Source organism: Vigna unguiculata, chromosome 4, assembly GCF_004118075.2.
Source record: "Vigna unguiculata cultivar IT97K-499-35 chromosome 4, ASM411807v1, whole genome shotgun sequence".
NCBI lineage: Eukaryota > Viridiplantae > Streptophyta > Magnoliopsida > Fabales > Fabaceae > Vigna > Vigna unguiculata.
The window spans coordinates 11,424,327-11,441,674 of record NC_040282.1 but is presented as its reverse complement, the minus strand read 5'-3'; the positions used below and the strand labels follow the sequence as shown (position 1 = coordinate 11,441,674).

General features: G+C 35.0%; 1 pseudogene; it reads right to left on the bottom strand.

Moving 5' to 3' along the window:
- Positions 1-723: 723 nt before the first annotated feature.
- LOC114180493 lies at positions 724-4,277 on the bottom strand (annotated as a pseudogene).
- Positions 4,278-17,348: the final 13,071 nt, after the last annotated feature.

Below are 17,348 nucleotides of genomic sequence, written 5' to 3'. Positions count from 1 at the left end.
CAATATAGAAAAAAATCAGTAGAAAATTTAAATTTAACCGGATGAAAACAGATACAAGTTCAAGTCCCAAGAAAAGAAAGTTTAAAAGTACTTGCATTTTCACAATTGCGTTTGTTTCAAGAAGAATATCCCTAAACAACTACTTACTCTGTTCGGTGTGCAGCTTAGAATAAGGGCCAGCCGATGAGGGAGGGTGTCTTCTGCTCCCTCCAGATTCAGATCGGAATGCTGTAAAGAGATAATACGCTAAGCACCAGGTACCGACTTCCAATTAAATCATTAGTTTAAAAATTAACAAAACAAATCATTAAATAAAATGATTAGCACAAGAAATTTGTGAGAGATCAAACAAATTTATGATAAATTATAGTTTAATCTCTTGCATTTATGTATATATGTTTGTGTATGTATTCTAATTGCTAGTTTAAGAAGCTTTTCCATGATAGGGAAGATGTTGGAAATATTCTTTAATGCATACAGAATCAATTTTGTACTATTAGGCAAAGTTTGGTAGAGAAAGCTTGATCGAAGAAACGCTTAAAGGCACTGGATAACAACCATCACAGTGAGAAATATTAGATATAAAAGATAATGTTTACCTTAACAATAAAAAAAATTAATACAAAACTAATAAATTATCCTCAATTATTCTCACAAGTGTTTCGGTTGCTTAATAAATGCCAATTACAGAGTGAAATATTTGGAACCGACAAGATTGTAATTTTAAACTTTTGAGCAAACAATCAGCTCTTGAATGTGAGCAATCTTTTCCCAGTCTGCGCCTTCTGGATTCTGACAACGCTGTTGTAGCAATGGACAATCCTGAATTGTAAGAGAGGAGATGGATTTGGGGAGACCATCCTCTGGTAAGCATTGGAGGTTGGGACAGTCATCAAGTGTGAGAGAGGAGAGGTGGCAGAGACCCTTGTAATGCATCTTTTTAAGATTTGGGCAGCGATAGATTCGTAGAGAAGTGATAGAGTGTGGTAGCAAAACTTCATCGGGAAAAAACTCCACATCCATATTTTTAATAGACAAGCTTTGAAGACATGTGTTGGTACCCAAGGTCTCTCTAAGGGAGGGCATAAGTTTGAAGCTTGAAAGAGACACATCTTTTACATTTGGTGGCAAACCTCCGTCTGGGAACATCTCCACTTTTGGGCAATTCATTATCGTTAGTACATTAAGAGACGGAAGCAGGATTTGCATCCGTTTTGGCAACAACTTCAAATTATTCGCTCCATAAATATCAATTGTCTTTAGCCGCGGAGCAGATAAACCTTCACTAGGAAATGAGTCAAATCGAGAGCAACGGACAATTGTCAAATGCTTGAGACGATAATGAGTGTGCTTCTGTGAAATAATTTGTAGGTTACGACAGAAAAACAATGAAAGATCCTTAAGGTTTGGGAAGAAATCTAGTGGAAAGGTTGTTAGAGAACCACAACCGCTAATGATCTTAATCTTTACAAGCAAATCATAGCTACGACCCATTGGAATATTCATAATTGGAAAAGCACAAAAGTTCAAGTCTTCAAGTGAATTATGAGATACATTATGCTCAAACCTTTCAAGGCACGATGCTTTCATGCTGCCACATATATAAAGATACTTTACATTAACAAGTTGATCTGGCAGACCTTTTAGTTTGGGACATTGATACACCCTGAGAAATTCAAGACGTGGAAAAGCAGCAGTCTTACGTTCACATTCTTCCAATTCCTTCATCTTTGAAAATTCGAGTTTTTTCAAAGATGCAAATGAGGAAGAGTCGCTCCCATAAAATTCAGCACCAATGCTCACTATTCCATCAAGCCCTACAATTTCAAGGGTTTTCAGAGATGACAAAAGTCCAAGGGGAGGCAGACATAAGCAATATTTACAGTCCTCCAACCTTAAGAACACCAAATTTGATAATGAATTATCAAATACCCAACTTGGGAATTTTGTACCACCATAGCTCTTGATTGACAAATGTTCCAAGTTTTTGGAAGGTTGTAGATTCTTCAATACTTTCTTTTCTTTCCTTGGATCATCAGGGATATGGTCTGACTTCCATTTTAACTCTAACTTCACAAGATTTTTATTTTTCAGATTTGCTTCTAATGCATCCAGAGGATTTACAATATTTTGCACCTCATTAATTGATAGTCTTCCATGAAGATTGAGGCATCCTAGATGCTTAGTACTGAACTCCTTATTTTTATCGAGAAAAACCGTATTGAGTACTTGAAGATTCTTCAACTCTCCAAAATGCATTGGCATCTTTGTCACTTTTGTATTTTTAAATTCAAGACAACGCAATTTGGTAAGTTTATGCAAATCTAAGGGCAACTCCTCCAGACTGGAACAATAGTTCAACTTCAAAATTAGCAAGTTATAGAGCAAACATGTTGAGTCAGGTAGTTTTTGTATCCCAGTTCTCGAAAGATCTAAAGAATGGAGATGTTTAAGATCACCAATAGAATTAGGGACTTCCTAAGCTCAGAATATTGATCCAAAGATAATACACGTAAAAACTTAAAGTTGGAAAACAATTCATGTACCAAAATCCTGAATTGTCGAGGATAATGATAAACATCACTTCTCCCTTTTTCTTTAATTGGAAAAAAAGAACGCAGTTTTTTAGCATCAGTTAAACTCCCAAAACCATCAAAACATTCTACGTCATCGAATTGAAATGAAAAATGACGGGTTGTTTTGGGGATGCAGTTTCCTTTATCAAATTTCAACCTGAAACAAAAATCTGCACAAACATATTTTGCCAAATCATTCAGAAGATCATGCATGGAGAAATAGGTTTTGAAATCTGATTGAAGAAAGAAAGACCTCGTTAATAAATCATTGAAATACTGTTCACCAATTTCTTCTAGATTATTGCTCTGTTGAGAGCAATGGAGAAAATCTTGAGCTATCCACAATAAAATTAATTCCTTCTTGTCAAATTCATAATCTTTTGGAAATAATGCACAATAAGCAAAGCATCTCTTGAGATGAGAAGGAAGGTGTTGATAACTCAATAGTAGAGCAGGCATAATTTCAACTTCTTTCGGTAAGTCCCATATGTCGCTTTTCAATACGCTTTGCCAATCTGAAATGGATGACTTTGTGCGGAGAAGACTTCCAATTGTTTTCAGAGCAAGGGGTAATCCTTTGCACTTCTCAACTATCCTTCTACCAATTTTCTCTTTCTCATCATTCAATTCATGATCATCACCTCTTAATGCGTGTTTTTCAAAAACATTCCAGCATATATCCTTTTGTAACTGCTTTAGCCTATGCACTTCAGACATCATGTTAGAAGCAACTTTCTCACCACGAGTTGTGACAAGAATTCTACTTCCTGGAGTCCCATAGCTAAGAGGAGTTCGCACGGCTTCCCACTTTTCTTGCCTTTCGTTCCAAACATCATCCAAAACAAGAAAAAATTTCTTTCCTGATATTTTTTCTTTCAATCTTTCATGAACCATTTGTAGGTCTCCGCTATCATCTTTAGATTTAGTGACTGCCTCAAGAATTGTTTTTGTCACTGTCAAAACATTAAAATGATCAGAAACACAAACCCAAGCTGTGATATCAAATTTAGCCTCCTCCAGTTTTGTGTCATTGTAGACATGTTGGGCAAGTGTGGTCTTACCCAACCCACCCATTCCTACAATAGAAAGTATTGATGGCTGGTCATGATTCTCAGTTTCAGATGTGAGCCAATTTAAAATCATTTCTTTGTCTGCGTCTCTGCCATAAATAACACTTTCAACCACCAAAGAGGATGATTGCAATTTCTGTGGCTCTTTGCTACCTGATCCATCACCGGCAAAAGTACACTCTTTCAAACCAAGAGCTCCCTTTTGCCTTGCAAGATATTCTAATTTTTCTAGGACTTCTTTCAACCCAGAGTCAATTTTCTTGTTAAATGAACTAAAAGTAGCATTGAAGAAGTTTGATACCTTGTAAGTAATGGTTTGAAATTCGATTTCAGCTTCCGCTTCGCATCTGGTGAGCTCATAGTGTATTTCATCCAAGAGATCCTCTGCATCAAAGACAGCCTCTTTGACAGCGAAAAGCCATGCTTTGACGTGTGGATCTCTGAACTGCTTTTGTTCTGCATCATCAGCGAGAGCATTGATGGAGTGTAGCATGATGTTCAAATTGCCCAACAGCTTCTCATCAAGTTTTCTTCCACGAAAGAAGTCTACAACTTTAGGAGAAGCCAGCCTATCAAATGCAACTTGTAGAAAAGCAGAAAGAAGAGCACCACCAACAAGTTCTGCTGCCATGGTAGGAAATGTAAAATGATGGGAAGAATGAAAATCAGTTATTTGAAATGCAGTTTGTGACTACGATTCAGTGCAGGATGGTATATCTATTGATAGGATGAGTTGTAAAGTATATTAGAAAGGATGAGTTGACTTTAAGGATGGTGGATTGTTTTCTTTAATTCCACAATTATTCGTTGCATTCACACATTGAGCCAATCATAAAGAGCGATGCTTGGGTTAGGAGTGGACGATTCAAACACTGGATACATATTTTATATGTTTGATTAAGACATAAATCATGAGTTCTATATTCTATGCTTTTGGTGCGTTGAATGGTATAAAATGCTGAGGGTAGGAAATGTGTATCCAAAAAGGTCGTTGGTCCCTAATGGTATAATGCAGTAAAAATTTATTATCTTGTGTTTTGTAAGGAACTAAAAGATAGTTAGGAAAAGTGATGTTTGAATAATTTATTATTAAAATACAAGACCTGTAAATAAAAAATTAGTTTATAATACTAAAAAAATTGAAGCCAACATATCAAATGCAGCATGAATGAATGAAATTTTGAACAGTTGAATGTATGAATGTTCGACGGTTGTGATGAATGAAAGTATGAAATCCGAATATTGGAAGAGGGTTGTGGGCCCCAGTGAAGCAATAATTGTTGAGTCTTTCTGATCATAAAAATGTTCACAGCTGTAATCCATGAATGGATGTTCTAAGTCTTGTTAGGAATCCAAGTGTGAGTCTAAGTCCCACATTGACCAGAATTGAGAAAGTAGAGCACCATATAAGGATCAAGGCCCATAAATGCATTGCCTTAAGGTTTTGGGTTGAGAGTGGTGTCAGTATCTTATGTGGTTAGGCTCAGGTCTCATTGGTGTTAGATCTCCCCAGTGAAACCCCCTCCTTATAAACCCAACAAGTCTTTGTTAATTTGGCATTCTTAGTTAGATTTTTGTTAGAATTTTATATTTGTTTGATTTTAGGATTTTCAGAAAAAAAAAAAAAAAAAACGAGGTGCAACTGAGAAAAATATTTGGAGTTGAATAAAGATGTTGACAGCAACTGTGTGGTGCAGAGAATTGGAGTTCAGCAGTTTTGAGCCATCATTAAAGAACAACTTGTAAAAATGTTGAACCTTAAAAAACACACAGTTATCATATTCAAAAACAGTATTAGTACTAGTCTTAGTTTTTAGTTTTCTCCTAATGCTGTTTTTCATTCAGACTTAGTCCCTGATCTGTTTTCGTGATTCAATTTGTGTTTCCAATGCATAATTCACATTTCAACTCAGAGTTCTCATTTGTTCATCATGGTAGGTAATATAGTTATGGTAGTTAATATAGTTGATCGTTATTTTCAGATTTTAGCACTGGTTTTGCGTATTAGATTTCAGTTTCTGAATTCATTTTACAGTTTTATGCATTGTTTAAGTTTGCTTTCATCATTTGAATCTTGTTCATGGCTTTAGTACCAGTTTTGACAGCATATTTCAGATTTTACCCCATTTTAGAAAGTTAGCTTAATTAGTTTAGTTAGTTTTCCCCATTTTAGAAATCTAATTCTACACTTGTTCTTAGTATCAATTCTTGGTTATAGTTTTCAATTAGTATGTTTCTAGACTACATTGCATGTTGCGTCCATTATTCAAATCATTTTATTGCATCTTAATTCAGTTTTGCTTATCAATCTTCATAATTTAGTTTTCAGTCGCATACACTACTCACTGTTTTCGTTTCAGTTTGCTGTCTAATTTTGTTTCTTGGTTTCAATTTGTTGTTTTAGTTTAGTTTTCTGATTCTAAAGTCTTTTATTACATTGTTGTATTGATTAAAGTGTGTTACAATTGCTCTCATAATCCATTTCATATTTCAGTTTCGTTCAGGCATTTTATCAAACAGTTTTGTCCAGTTTTCATTTTCACTCAGACATTCCATCAAACATTTTTTTTTCAAAGTAACTCACTGTTTTTCTGCCTTTCCATTGTTGCTTCGTGTTACATTCCCCTTTTCATTGCTTTATATGTTTTCATTAGTCAATTCTTGCCACTCTAATTCATTCTCATTGAATTTTGCAACATTACTCACTTTGCTGTCATGCATTTTAACTCTGCATTCATGCGTTTTTCTGATATATTTTTTAGCGTAGTTCTTTGTGCCTATGTCATGCTTTAGGATAGCCCTTTTAGTTTTAATTGTCATTTACACTTTCTTGTTTTAAAAACCCCAGAATCTTTGCATTTCATTCTGACAGACTTGTACAATCAACTACTTGAATCATGTTTTCTTGGATTGATACCTTGGTTGACCCTATACCACATTAGGGGGTAACATCGGATTTTGTTTGAATCTGAACGCGATAAAGGGTTCAACACTATCCAGCTTCCACTTGGCATCTGGTGAGTTCATACTCTATTTCCTTCAATAGATCCTCTGCATCGAAGACAACATCTTTGACAGCAAAAAGCCAAGCTTTGATGTGTGGATTTCTGAACTGTTTTTGTTCAGCATCATCAGCGAGAGCATTGATTGAATGCAGCATGATGTTCAGATTGCTAAGCAGCTTCTCATCAAGTTTTCTTCCACGAAAGAAGTCTACAACTTTAGGAGAAGCCAGCCTGTCGAATGCAACCTGAAGAAAAGCGGAAAGAAGAGCACCACCAACAACTTCTGCTGCCACCACAATGATGAAATTAATATAGGTATTTTACCATTTACGGTGACTTGACTCTAAGAACATTGACTCGGTGCAGACTTCACTTTAAGTCTTTCTGACAAAGCAAACTTCCCTGAGCTTTGTAACATAATGATCCGTTGGAATCCAAGGTTAAGTCACTCGTAAACCGTGATTGTCGGTTTTTTTTCCCTTCTAGACAAATGACTTTGGCTTATTACGAAAATAGGCAGGTTTTTAAAAAATTACAGAAGTAGGCAAAACATTTTGGGGGTGCACGTTTTCGTATGAAGAAATCGTGTAACTCCCATACATTGTTTGATCAGAATTTGTCAACAAGCGAAATCGTGTGGGGGGTGAACGATCTTCAAAGGAAATCGTGTGGGGGATGAACGATCTTCAAAGGAAATCGTTGGGGGACTGCACGTTTTTAGATGAAATCGTGCGGGGGGATACGTTTTTCATTCAGTAATTGATTACCATATGCTGTAATCGATTACTGCATGCGTTATTGTTTTCTGGGTGTAATGTAATCGATTACAGACGAAGTGTAATCGATTACATGGTTAATGCATTTTGTTCGAGTGAATTGTAATCGATTACAAAGGTATTTAATCGATTACAGTCCAAATTTAAAAAAAAGGTGATTAAATTAGAATTGGATACAGAGGCGAGCATAATAATTTGTTCTAATTATATACAGTTTTTTTGTCCATCAAAAAATAAAGTATTTCAACTTGTAGTTGATGAAGGCATAAGAAATATTAATGTTCATAGAAAATTGTCTTAGTTTTGACATTGTAGAAAGAAGAAAAAAACATTGAAAATTAAATTAATTGAAATAAAAAATGTACAAATTATTTGCGAAATGACCATTGTCCCCTATGATGACCGTCAATGCGACAATAAGAGCATTTTTTTGGCTTATCCGTAACGGGTTGATCCATTTCGTTATGGATCCTAGTCGTTGTAGGTCGTCCTAGTTAGGGGGTCTGGAGTGAAATTAGGACCTGTATATGTTCACCAATAGTCCTCATTTCGCAGGGGGTGAAATTGGACTTGATAAACCTTATTTATGTTATCAAGGGTGTAAACTGGATCGATAAAATTTGAAAGTGGCATATGACCAAAAGAACAAACAGCTATGACGTGATGATAGGGTAATCAACTAGCTTGGAAGTGACCACAATCAAACCACCAATCGTTTAATCTGACAGTGAATGAGATTGGTTTTGGCCGATAGTGATGGGGGCTCGATATCTCTTGCACCTCGAATTCTGAATTATCTCGATCGTAGCGTTGAACATGACAATATGCAGATTTCTGTTGATTTTGTTGGAGCAAGGTTGTGACATCTTCTGGATATTGATGGCCAGCTCTTAACATAGAGTCTGCCTTTAAGCCGCGTTCAACAAACCAAGCATTTATGTTTTGAAATGTAATTTTCAATAGTGCACAGATAGGTAATGAGCGAGCCCCCTTAAGCACAGAGTTCATGCACTCCGCCAAGTTTGTTGTCATGTGCGTGTACCTACGCCCCCCATCATAAGCCTGAGACCACTTATGTAAGGGGATTTTATCAATCCAAGCTACTGCTTGTGGGAATTGGGACCTCATAACTGAAAGTTTTGCTTGCACGGTAGGTTGTTTGACTTCATAAGCTGTGAAAAAGAAATATAAAATGAAATGAAAAAATATTATGTATAGGAAATATTTTGTGCATCTGGAATTTAAAGTCAGGAAAACGTCATACCCAAGTTAATGAATTGTTTCTTGAGATCGGCATTTTTTAGGCGGTTGTTGAAGTTGGAACCCAGATGACGTATGCAGTAGACAGAGTGAAGATTGTCTGATTCCCAGTCAACTTCTTCCGATCGTAGGGTTGACAAAATTCCCTTGCCTCTATCAGTAATTAGGCAGAGATTTGGCTGAGGAGTTACATGCTCTTGTAGTAGTTGAAAAAACCAAATCAATGCCTCCTTTGTCTCACCTTCTACTATTGCAAATGTCAAAGGAAATATGTTTCTATTTCCATCCTAAGCAATTACAGTTAGCAAGGTGGCATGATATCTGCCTGTTAAAAAGGTTCCATCCACTTGAACAATAGGTTTGCAATACTTAAAACCTTCAATGCATGGTCCAAATGCCCAGAAGCAACGTTCCATAATGTATGTGGAACTTCCATCCTCAGCATCAATATTAACTAGAGGATCAGAAAGTTGAAAAATTGTCCCAGAATTGGTTTGTTGGGCAGCTAGTAACCATCTGGGAACTTCATTATAAGATTGGTCCCAATCACCATACTCCATTGTAATTGCTTTCTCCTTCGCAATCCATGCTCTTCTATATGTGACTGTGTATCCGTAACGACTTTTGATGTCAGCGACCAAGCTTTTATTGCGAATGCTTGGATTTGTGCGGACCAAATGAAAAACAATGGAAGCAATTTGGGTCGAATCCAGATGGCAGTAATCTTGTGACATTAATGTAGAGAAACAAGTATGTGTACCATCAATGGACTTGATTTCCCAATGATGTCGAATTTTACTATAACTAGCCCTCAGACGCCATTGACATCCATTGTTGTAATGGATGCATCATGCAACATAAAGATGCGGTTTTGATTCTACCACATTGAAGTTGTATCCATTAGTGATGTGATAATGTTTGATGGCAAACACTGTTGCCTCTTTAGAATCGAATTGCATGCGTTCTTGTAGTTCGACTTCTGTAATCCATAGGAGGAATCAGAACAATTTCTTGATCGTCTGCATTGTCTTCATGAAAATCATCGGAAGTAAACTCTTCGACAATGTCTGGAATGACAGGTTCGTCATCGATTGGATTAAACGAAGAAGATCCTCTATAATTCCACGAACTCATTATGAACAGGTTGGTATGGAAGTATAGACCCGAATATTTCAGATCAAAAAATAGATCAGGATATTTGAGATGTGAAGCTTGGTATGCAGAGAAGTTTTGATAGGAGAAGCAATGGTAGTGTGGTAGAATATATAAGCGTTTTAGTCAGTAGAATCAAATGGAGTGGGTTGGAGTGCAAAAGGAGTGGGTTGGGGGTGTGAAAAGAAAAAAAAATCTTTTTTTAGAAAACGTGCACCCCCCACACGTTTTCATAGAGAAGTTGTGTAACCCCCACACATTTTCTAATAAAAAACGTGCACCCCCACACGTTTTCTATTCAGAAAACGTACCCCCCCTCTTACACTTTCATTTGAAAAACGTGCACCCCTATGACGTTTTCTTCTTACACCTTTTTTGATTCTCCGATTCGGCGTGATTCCTGGACTACTGCACCTGTCATGATACTATTACAACTTCACGCTTATGCACTCACAATAAATTACACTTCTGCACATTACTATTGAAAATAATGCATCCTTTTTTGTTGTGCATGATACTATTCACAATAATGGTTTAATTGGAAATGTTTCCGCCACCTGCAACTTTGAAAAATAGTATGAGATTCTCTGAAAAAGTTATTATTATTGAAGAGAAGGTTTGTGTGGTGAATAAAAGAAGCCATGTGGTGGTGTGCATGGAGGTATAGGAAAATAGGCTCCTATTTTTGAGACAAGTGCTTTGCTACGTGAGAGAGAGAAATATGAAAAGTGAGGCATGTGAGTGAATAGTGTGGTGAGGTAGTTTAAATACCCATTGTAGGTGCAAGATTCACATCACAGAATACTTTATTGCCTTGCCATTGTAGTTAGATTTGCAGCGTATCAACAGGTCCCAACTTCATATGGTTTTTTTTTCCAGCGCCTTCAAACTTTGGATCAGGTCCAGCGCAATATTATGGTGGTTCATTTGGCCCACATATTTCCAGCTATTGGGGTGTTCCATCACAAATGTTTGGGACATCATCACTAACTCCATCATCTGCATACCGAGGCACCTCATCTTCACAACCATACTACAGACCTGAAATTCCATTTAATGTTTCAGAAGGAGGTTCTGAATCTGTGGAAGTGGAAGATACTGATGACGAAAGTGAGTCACCCCCTCCTCCCCCACAACCTGAGAGATGACCTCAACGACCGACACGAAGGCCACCATGCGGCACAGGCAGCCACCGTTGAATAATGTTGTTGTGAAATAAAGTTATCACATTATGGGAGAATATTGTACTATTTGAATATGACAATTGCATATGTACGTAATGAATTCAACCTTTATCATTTTTTCTTTCTTGATTCACTCAATAATTGTGCAACTACTATGCTTATAAAAACCACATCCCCACACTACATCAAATGCAAACTTTCAAGTTTCCAACACATCGATTGCTTGGCATCTCCTTCCTCCTTTTCTTTCTTAATTGAAAACCATAAGATGGAACAATTTTCCCCTGAAATGTTTGGCATCACAGAGTCGCAGGATTTCACCAATATTTACATAGTTGCCTTATACACAAATGGTGAAATGAAACTCTGTGAGGATGGGGTGAAGTTCATATGTCAGACTCCGCAGATTGTTCGCATTCCATACAACTGCACATACAACATGCTGAACCAAAGAGTTTGTGCAGCCATTCCAAGCCAGGCACACACAACCATTAACAACCTATACTTCAGACGACCCACCATGACTTCTGAAGGAAATATTGTCTATGACGCATTTGAAATAAAGACAGATGAACATGTTTTTCAAATGTTGGAATGTAAGTCTTCTTTCCCTTTCAACACCATGATTGAATTGTATGTGACCTTCACAAGATCACCTGAAGAAATCCTTTCTCTTTTAACTACAAACACCTCATCATCATCATCCTCAAACTCTCTCCCAACTTCACCAACTATTCTTTATTATGGTGGACCTTTAAGGGGTGCTGGAATCATAGAGAGTAGATCTAGTTTTGGTCTTGAGTTTCGTTCCGATGCCACGAAAACCTTCTCCATCAGACATGATTGCACCTACAATAAATTATTACAAACCGTAACTCAATTAGTCGAGTGTGGTGATCGTAGAGTTGTCAAACAAATTGACTATCGTCGCCCTTCAACAATACGCAACAGGCGACTATTTCATGACACTGCGGAAATCAAATGTGACTTTGATGTTTCACAAATGATCAGTCGTTGGAAACACGTACAAAGTCTAGACCAATCTGTCAAAAAACTGCGCATCTCTTCCTATATCGAGCTTTTCATCCAAACTAGAGACATCAGACCACCAACACCTTCCGAAGAATACCAAGATATCAATTCTGGATGGTTTGTGGATCATCGGGGAAGAAGAAGATACAGATGGTTGCCGTAAATCGTTTTCTTTTTTTTTCTTTGCTTTCCATTTGAAGTTATGTGCAACTTATTTATCATTTTATTTTTCTTTCATTAATGGAATATGTTAAACTTTTTTATTAATGGAGTACAAATGCTAAAAAAAATGTTATGCTGCAATCCATCACCACAATTAATTTTCAGCAACAATGCGTGCGGTAATCGATTACCATGAAAGTGTAATCGATTACCATGAACAAAATTTGGACATCTGATACGAACGTAATCGATTACACAAGCCCAAATTTGTAAAATGTAATCAATTACCGAAGCCTGTAATCGATTACTAAAGTAACACGAGAACCTGAAACATAAAACCTACCTTCGTAATCGATTACAACACACCTTTAATAGATTAACAGGAGAATTTGCAAAATTATTTCTAGATTGGTAATCGATTACATAAACTCTGTAATCGATTACAACTCTAACAGAAGCTACTGGAACATAATTTTTTCCTTCGTAATCGATTACCGAAACCCTGTAATCGATTACACAACTATCAGGAGCCCCTGGAATGTTATTTTTAACGTCGTAATCGATTACACAAACCCTGTAATCGATTACGCGTCGTCTTCCACTATAAAAACAACATTTTCTCTCTCTGCCGCTGCATCCCAAAAACCCCACCCGCGCCCCCTTTCTCTCCTCCGTGATTTCATCATTGTGCCTTCATTTCTTAACCAAATCACCTCCCGTTTGTTACAATCTTTCTCATTTTCAATTCTCTACAAAACCCACCGATTAAAATCTTCAGAAACACCCTAAAATTGCTAAATCGTCAAGGAAATGCAAGACTCAAGTCGGTGCTCGCCGCCGCCGTGGTGCCGCCGTCAACGAAACCGAAGAAATAATTGCACCTTCACAACCATAGAGACTGTTCTCTTCCGTAGCACAATATGAGAGGTATACTTCAAAATTTTCTGCCAGAGATATTCTTGAACCCAGATATCCTGATGATTTTATTGCTGAGCAAAATTTTGAGTGCTATGATATACTCCACAACTTGGGATTATTACCTTTTTTGACTAATCGTCAATGTTATTATCCGGAGTTAGTTAGAGTATTTTATTCCAACTTACAAATTACTGGTGAAGGGGTTATTCTTAGTGAAGTTAAGCATGTGAAAATTAGGATGGATATAGATATGTTTTATCGTATAACTCAATTGGGCACTCAAGGGGTCTGTTTTGAGGGAAACATGGTTCAGGAATGGAGAGATGATTATTCGAGTCACAAAGCAAAAATGATGATTTGTCGTGACAATGTAAATATTGGAGGAAGAATATTGGCAGGGCAAATGAAAGTGGAAACACGTATCCTGCACTACATCTTATGTCGATGCCTGGTGCCCCGATCAACTAACCTTGCCCAAGCTACTGAAGAAGACATTATCTTAATGTGGGCAATGCTGACCGGAAGGCAGCTTAACTAGGGTCATCTAATTAGATATCGCATGAAAAAGGCATTAAGAGACCATGCCCCTTTACCATATGCTAATCATATTACTGACATTTTGATTAAGTTTAATGTTCCTCTAGAAGATGAACCATTTGAGGAGATTAATTGGAGAACAGGTCCAATTGGTGCTGAAGTGATTCATTTCTTTGGTTTTGTAAAAAACCAAAATGGTGAATGGATTCATAAATGTGATATGCAGGATACATCTATTCATGATGACCGCACACCATCTCCACTGCCTTAGCCTACCCAGGATGCATATGCTGCTATGCTTAATGATATTATCCACGAAATCCGCGATCCCCGGACTTTTGTTGGTTCAAGATTTGACAGTATAGATGCTCGGGTTGGTCAATTTGAGGAAGACATGACTTATGTGCGGCGCCAATTTCCTCCATCTTAGATGCATTTTCATGTTTATTTCATTCAAAAACTTTGTATTTCTTTAATGCACTTTGACATTCATATTATTATGTTAGTACTTTAATTGATTGTAATCTTTTTTTTTTCACTAATATCATTGGTTTTAGTTTCATATTCAACTATATTATACATCATTGCTTTCCTATCCAGTGAAATGTTTGTTAACGTTTTTTTTTTCAAAAAATTACGCATGTAATCGATTACAGTTCGTGCGTAATCGATTACACATTACCCAGAAAATTGCAACACATTCAGTAATCGATTACACCATACGGTAATTGATTACGGCTTCAAAGACGTTACCCCCTGCACGATTACAGCATGCAGTAATCGATTACAACATACGGTAATCGATTACGAAACCAAAAACGTTCACCTCCCACACGATTTCGTCCTTTGACCCGGTTGACCACAAAAGCGTATGGGGGCTACACGATTTCTTCATACGAAAACGTGCACTCCCAGAACGTTTTGCCTACTTCTGTAATTTTTTAAAAACCTGCCTAATTCCATAATAAACTAAAGCCATTTGCTAGAATGGAAAAAAAACCCGTGATTGTCAGATTAAGAATGGATGGTTGAAATATAGGATGAGTTTGATTCATTCTCATCTAAATTTCAGCAGTTGGATACGCATTCTTTCTGTTTTCTATCTTTTATATATCCCCAGTTTATGAGCTATAAGCTCTAATGTGGAATTTTATATAAAATAAATAAATAAATTCTGCTAAATAAGGTTCACCAATTAGCATAAAAATGTTAAGGTACTTTAAATTATGTAGCACAGATCTTGGTCAATTATTATAGTACACGTAATAAATTGTATTCAATTATTTTTCTTCCAATTAAAATTGGGGCTTTAGGATTTAATTATGCAAAACGTAATTTGGGAAGCAAAATTAAAAATCGAAATCAATATATCGATCCGCATACTCAAACACTCAAACAATTTGAAAATATAGTTCTCTAGATATTAGATTCCAATATTAAGAAAAAAAGAACAAACTCAAATTAGCTAACGATGAGTGCGAGAATTCAATTTGTGTTGTTTGATGTTGAACCTCTTAATTGATTCTCAGAGATTTTGTTTTTCATTATTCAATATCAAAAGCGAAAATAGACAAAATAATTTATTTATGATCTCTGCTTTTGGGCAGAATTAGGTCTTTAATAAGCTCTTACCTAAACCCTAATTTTACAAAACCCTAAAGCAATTTGGTCTCTAATAAGGTCTACGAGCCTAATTAAAAAATATGCAAATCCTGCGGTTCATTTACAATAAATCTGGGCTGAAATCTTAAAAATTATAAAAAATAACATAGGATTCCAAATCCATCAATCCATATGACTATTTTAAAACTCTGAAGTGTGAAATCAAATACAACTGTAATCAACAAGTAATTATGTTTATAGAAAAACTATTGTAATCAACAAGTAATTATGTAATTTATGATCATAATTCCAACGTTCAGTAGAGTGACCAAGTCCAGTATGAGTTTATTATCGTTAAAACTTCATGAGTCAATCATGTAAAAATCTTTTAATCTTCTACATCTTGTTTGTGCATGATTTTAATTTTTTTTTTCAATTTGTTGAATGGATAATAATATTTTAATTCACATTTGACTCATTACTCCAATTATTCTTTAATTATCTATTTTGATCTTATTTAATGGTGTGATATAGAGATGGCAAATAAACCCGTTCTCGTGGATATTGTCCGAACTCGTCCCTGTTTTGACTGGGTATGGGTACGGAGAATCTCCGATTTTTCCAATTGGGTATGGGGATGGGGATGGGGATGAATATATACCCGCCATAATACCCATCCCCGCCATCTCTCCATCCTCATTTAAATCATTAAAATATTCATAATTAATTAAGTAACCCTATATATATATTCTTTCTATTTTTTATTTCTTCTAAATATTTGGTTTGTCTCATTCGCATCTCCGATATATTTTTTATCTTATCATAATTTTTATGTAATTATGTTAAAATGATGTATGTCAATTAAAAAAATTTTATGTCTAACATTTGAATATTTCTATTATTTTTTAATATTTTTATTTATTGTATATTTTTCTTTCACATGAGAATGTTTAATACTCTTAATTTAAGTGTTTAATAGCATAAACATTTCATTTACTAGGTAATATAAAAAAAAAATCTTTACTTATTATTATTAATTTTTGTTTCATTTGAAGAACTATTTTATTTCACTAAAACAATTTTTGTTATTTCTCAACCATTGAGTATATATGTTGATATTTGAAAAGTTTTCTTAGATCTCTAAGATATTTTTCGTCTTATGATACCCTTAATTATACATTTGTTTTTCTTTGTGCAATTCCTTCCAATAGTCTTCAAATTGTTTATAAGACACACATTTGTTAATTTTTAATATTTTTATTTTTGTTTATTTTCATCATGTAGAATACTATTTCGATAAATTTTATCTAATTATTTTTTATTTTCTAACTCATTACAATCATACTTTAATTTTTTCACTATAATTGTATAAATAATTTTTATTTACTATAATATAAAAATTTAATGTAATTGCCATGAATATTTTTTTATCACCATCCAACATATATTGGAGTTTAAAAGATACAAGATCTATGATAAACTTTTATTATGTTTATTATTTGTTCTTTGCGTCATTTTTGTATCAACCATTGAGTATATATGTTGATATTTGAAAAGATTTCTTAGATTTGTAGGATATTTATCATCTTATCATACCCTTAATAATATATTTGTTTTCCTTTGTGTGCTTCCTTCCAATAGTCTCCAAATTGTTTATAAGACACAAATTTGTTAATTTTTTAATATTTTTATTTTTTGTTTATTTTCATCATGTAGAATATATCTTTTTTATTTTCTAACTCATGACAATCATACTTTAATTTTTTCACTATAATTGTATAAATAATTTTTATTTACTACAATATAAAAATTTAATGTAATTGTTATGAATATTTTTTTACCACCATCCAACATATATTATGGTCCAAAAAATACAAGATCTATGTTAAAATTTTATTATTATGTTTATTATTTGTTCTCTGCGTCATTTTGATCAAGTGATGTATTATAACTTTTATTAGTGTATAAAAAATAGATTCATTATAATTTAAAAAATTGAAGTAAACAAACATTTAAAATATATTTTAGGTTTAATTACTCGGATGGTACCCACTTTGGTAGGAGGGTGTCAATT